Source organism: Stylophora pistillata, chromosome 3 (genome assembly GCF_964205215.1).
Source record: "Stylophora pistillata chromosome 3, jaStyPist1.2, whole genome shotgun sequence".
Taxonomy (NCBI): Eukaryota; Metazoa; Cnidaria; class Anthozoa; order Scleractinia; family Pocilloporidae; genus Stylophora; species Stylophora pistillata.
In genome coordinates, this window is record NC_142521.1 from 25,507,300 (window position 1) to 25,513,299 (window position 6,000).

The window sequence follows — 6,000 nt, forward strand, 5'->3', positions numbered from 1 at the left end:
AACTCATTAATAATTCATGAGCTGATTAGCCTATCACACGAGGCAAATCGATCACAGGTATGAACCTTTATAACCGGTATAGAATGATCATTAGGGACTTTAAGCAAACCACGACGGCTACGGCAACGAGAACGTGGAAAAACAATGGATCTAATTGGCAGAAAAATAGCCCAGCACGTGCATTTTCAAACTTTGTACATTTCTTAGCCGTCCTTTGCAAAACAACAACCTGAAATCACCAAAATTTGCGTCGTCTGTGAAGCTAAACCGCGGCGGCAAATTATTTTAATTTACATTTGGAACTCAACGCTACTTTTATGCGTTATGTTGAGTTTGAGGTCTGGTGCTCTATGAGACGGTAAACACATGCAGCCATTTTCGAAATTCTAACTAAAAGTAGAAACTCATTTTTTAACCGACGTCTTCCGTGGCGTTGCCGTCCTGACTGCTTCAAGTCCCTATTCTGAAAAGCCCGAAAAGGGTTTTGATTTCGGTCTCGGGGGAAATCGGGGTACAATTCATAAACAACGAAATCATCACTGAATTATTAATGAAATTAGGATCACTGTGATCTTTATATAAAGAACACCAGAGATCTTTATATAAAGATCACGTTAATTATAATACCAAATTATTCCCCGAAAGGCAGCGTACAAAACATTAACCGCAGTAAACAACAGAATTTATTTTCCTGATAAATTGTTGTTGGAACAGAAATTCGTTCTTTTACAATTTCCCATTGTTCACAAAATTAATTGTGCAATTTTGAATACTCCCAACTTCAACTCTAAATCCTATTTCCTCCAAGTTGGCGTCTTTATTTCTTCTTGAACTTTGCCACTCGCCAAAAATTTTGTAAGCCCACTTCGTGGCATACCGAGTAGCCCTTGGAACACAACTATCCAAGTAATCTTTCGGCAAGAGTTCCATATGACCCCATACATTAATTATGCACTGCGAGTGTTGCAAAGAAACCTTTATATTTAGTCTTTATGAAATGAATGCATAATTAATGTTTGGGGTTATATGGAACTCTTTCCAATCTTTCTCTTCCTTCGCATTTTTTGGTTCTCGAAACCCGAGTTTGGGCGGCATTTCAAGAAAAAGCTTTCTGAACTTTAACAGCAGCCGAACAAGGAGCACTTTTCCCCTCTGTACGTAATTAACTTTTAATGCATTCAAATCACGTTTAGAAAAATCCCTAGAGAGGCACGGGTTTTTGAAGCTATTAAATGCATTAATATTATGTTTTAAAACCGACAAAACACTGCTGCTCGTTTTTTAAATAGTACTACACGCTCGACCACTGATTAATATTGCCGGCTTAGTAAAGGATGGCGGGGCGTTGATCATGTAGACGGAGAAACTGTGAGAATTAGTTTACCACGGGATCCCGTGATCCTTTAGCAACCTTGAACGCAGTATGTGTTTGGAAAGCTGCAATGTTACGGGAAAATTTAGTGGTTTTTCCGTATGGTTGTTTAAGCATATTTATTTTCGTTGTTTTCATTATTCTAGCATTCTCGATTCATGCGAGTTTCTTTTTTTTCAGTGAGTCAAAGAAAATATAGAAAAGCCACCAGTAGTTTTTGGAAATAGATTTTGCATTGTTACTTTGTTTTCATTGTGCAGCTGCCTATTGGTACTTTTCTTGTTCAATTCTAGTGAAATTTTAGGTAATAAATGTCTTTCTGGCAAAATTAGTTCTCATGGTAGTTGGCAGCTGAGTTTATACTTGTAACTTTCAATGCGGTCAAACTTAACACCAACCTTGCTAAGATTAGCAGAAACTTTCAATTGTATTTTTCGTTTTATTTTATAAGGTGCTCTGTTGTAATTACCATTGGTATATTTTCAATATCAAAGCTGTGAATCTCAGCAGGGTTTGCTATGATGGCCTTAGGTTTATTGAACCTGCTCTTTCATTTTCGGCATCTGAGTATATCAATATAGATCGTTTAGCTTCAAATGGAACCACGCGCTCGATAGTACTAAGGTAAGTACATTTCAAAGCTTTGTTGATTACATCGCGATTACATCCTCTATTACCAACTTGAGTACACTAGAGGTCATGTCAGTTGTTCGCCTGACCTAGAACAAAAGTTACTGTGAAACCAAAAGATTGTCTCGTCCTTGACGTCCATACAAGCTCGCTGGAAGAGGTCACCTTACCATTCTCGGTGCCGAGTCGCTCTACAAAGCTAGTTCCCCACGTTGTTGTTGTGCCGTTCGCGAAAAGTTCAGTTTCCCACGCGAAAAACTATCGTCACAGCAATATTATTTTCCTCATGTCAATAAAAGCGTTATTTCTGTAATGCAAGTAAACTGCTCATCTTTCAAACCGGCAGTCTAAATCCCACAGGGATCAACGAACGCTTTTCATTCCACTAATTTATTCTTGTTTTTCTCGTTGCCATGTTCCCACCAATAACGTAGCTCCATTTTCTGCCTTTAAAAGGACACACAACCCACAATTCCTCTATTCGCTCCGACGAAGGGCTAACGCTCGAAAGGTCAGCTTTTGTAATCGTTACGGTGGCCAATTTACCATTTCAACTTTGTTCATATATTCAAATTATTTCGTTACCCGCACCGACGCAGCCCCAAACAGTTTCTTTCGAAACTATCAGCCTTTATTCATTTGTATTTTGATTGCTGCGACTACTAAATTTTGTCTTTTTCAATCCACAGTACTCACAACAGCGGACCATGCCAAGCCTCAAGAACCTCACAAAGGAGCTACGCCAGGAAATCGTAAGTTATCTTTTCCCTTTTCCCCCTATTAGTAAAGATCTAGCATTCCGTTTAGCCATTCTAACTTTCGCCAAAACTAGGTTTTGCAGCCACATAAACTTCATCGGTCGTTGCCTTCATTGTAAAGTTATTCCCAAGGGTTTTACCTCCAATTTTCATGCATCTCCCACCAAACAATACCATCACCAAATTCAGTGCGCCCAAAATTCTTTTTCACGTAACATCATGAGAATTACCATTAAAGCTATGTGCCAAAAACGTAATCACCTCACCGAACAAATCCTACATTGCCGCTCTGAACTTTCCAAAATCTGTCCCGCAGTTTTATTACAATCTATCCCCGCCAAAATTCAGGAAACTAATTCGAAACTTTTCAATCATTTGAACCAAATTAAGGCCCAAAAACTTGATCAACTTATCGGTCCCCAAATCGCTAACCACTCATCACCAGAAAACCTCAAAACTGTAGTTACCATTCCAGAAAACCTCTCACTTTCCGATTCAGAAAAATCCGTCCTTAGTAAGGGCTTAAATTTCGTTCCCATTCCTAAAACAACGGACGAATTCTCAATTAAACAAGACGTAGAAAATGCAGTAAATGGCTTGAACCCGGGGGTAACATGTGAAGGTGTAGTCTGATCGTCTGGGTGAGTGTAGTCCTGAGAAGGACTGTTGTCGGTGGTAGTGACTGACGTTTCGACAACCTGTGCGGAAGTCATCATCAGAGTCAAGTGAATGATTGTTGTCAGTAGAATGTTCTTATTCCAGTTCGTGTGAAACGATCGGTTGGTTTTGCCGTGATGTTATTGGCTGTAAGACTCAAGTGACGTAAGTCGGTCGTGATTGGTCTGTTTCGATCTGTCGGTAAAGTTAGGTCGTTCTTTTTCGGTCGTTTGTGATGTTTATGTCGTGAATGAGTCGTTTGTATGGGGCGGGTAGTTGTTGACATCTGTTTAGGGGAGTCTGTTCTAAGTTAGTAAACCAGCTTTCCAGAGTCAGTCGTTGAAAATAGTCAGTGCTGTAGGGTAGGCATTGCACAGAGTTCCAGTCAATGTTGTGGTTGGTAAGTCGATGGTGTTCAGCAATGTGATTGCTGAAATCACCTTTCCTCGTCGCCCGTCTGTGTTCAGTCAGTCTTGTTGGGAGACTGTTGATCTTGAACAAAAGCTCATCTTTCAAACCAGCAGTCTAAATCCCACAGCGATCAACGAACGCTTATCGTTCCACTAATTTATTCTTGTTTTTCTCGTTGCCATGTTCCCACCAATAACGTAGCTCCATTTTCTGCCTTTAAAAGCACACACACTCCACAATTCCTCTATTCGCTCCGACGAAGGGCGAACGCTCGAAACGTCAGTTTTTGTAATCGTTACGGTGGCCAATTTACCATTTCAACTTTGTTGATATATCCAAATTATTTGATTATAAAAGACATCGGTAGTAATATATAGTTATAACGTGAACTGCGACTCGGGATGTTATATAAAATAATTACTGATTTCGCGAGCGGGTAACAATTTAAAAACAAAATTGCGATCTGATTGGTTCCGAGAGCGGGCAGTATTCTCCCATACGGCCCGTTTTCAGCAAGCGGTATCCGTTTTGTGTTGAGTCACTGTGGAGAACATCTCTAGCATCGGCCGTAGGCCTCGAGCGGTATCCAAGACCTCGGACACAGTTTTTTTCCGATACGGACCTCCCGTATGGTAAATAACAAATACATATATTTGATGATAGACGAGTCAAAATACAGAACTTCTAATTGAGGTCCTATAGTTCTTTACCTTTTTTCCTTTTGAACTATTAAAGTATGCTATTGAGCTATTGAGCTATTAAGTTATTAAGCTATTGAGCTATTAAGTTATTAAGCTATTGAGATATTAAGTTATTAAGCTATTGAGCTATTAAGTTATTAAGCTATTGAGCTATTAAGTTATTAAGCGATTGAGTCAGCGAGAAGAGACAGCAGCGAGCATTCATGTTTTGTATTTCCGTTTCTATTGTCTTGATCAGAGTCGTGTAAAATTAAACCGAATGAAGGCCAAAGTCTTAACACGAGCTTCAAAATCACTTGTACTGGTGGAAATCCTCTTTATGATTTAAAATACCAGTTTGGCTACACTCTTCCAAATGGCCTACGCGTGGTACTATACGAAGGAAGTGACCGTAGCTATCATACGGTGTTAGTCAGCGGTATTTCTACGATAGAGGCTGTGATTATCAATGTCAGAGGAGCCAGAAGAGAGTTTAGTTTGAACGTAAAGGTTGGTGGGTCTTTTTTTACAACTTCAGCGATATGCCTTTCAAGATCACCACGAAGAAACGAAATTATAGATACCTGGGCTGACATAAATTTGAACCTGTCTAATAATAAAATAAATAAATACGTAAATTAAAGATCCTTCTTAGGGGCTTTTCAGCCATAATGTGGACTAACTAAGTGCTTAAAAATCCCCACCGGTAGGAGGCAGACCAGTGGGGTATTTACAGAGCGCAGCAGAGGATTTGAACTCGGGGCAACGGAGAACAAATCCAGTGAGTGGCAGGGTGGAGGACTTGAACCCAGGACACCGGATTACAAGTCCAGCACCCTAACTACTCGGCCACGCCGCCCCCTCGTACAACGGCTTTGAAAGGGTTTAGGTTTTTTTTAAATTAGAATAAACTCCGTTCTATATATCAGCTGAAGAAATGTTTTGAACTATTGAATATATTTGAAATGTTTACGCTGTTCAGGTTAAATCCACAACGTCAACTTGCGAAGACTGGATTGAGAAAATATATGAATACATTGGAAAGGGAAATAAAACTCTTAGAACATGGTTGGTGCTAGAAAGTTTACTTTCAATCAATGGAGGCGTTCAGAGATGTCCTCAGGTTGGTATATTAGTTTCAGCTTAAATTTCTAACGTGTACAGCTAATATTCCCAGAAAAGAAAAACTCCAACATCGGACCGATTGATACTTTCTTTTTTTAGAATTGGTTTTTACTTACCAGTGGTATCCTAGCTTGGAAGAAGTCCGAGCCCACCTAAGAGAGTGAACCAAAATCAGTTTCTTTCTCTAAATGATCACATTTCATACTCACACATTCCTGAGTAAGGTGGTTCTTGCTGGATTTTAGTGTATTAAAAACTCCAAATTGTTCCACGGTGTAATTTAGAAAATAAAGAATCGCTGCGACATATACTCTATTTGTCTTGATTGTGCAGCTGGAGGAGATTGTGCTTAACTTGACATCAGACA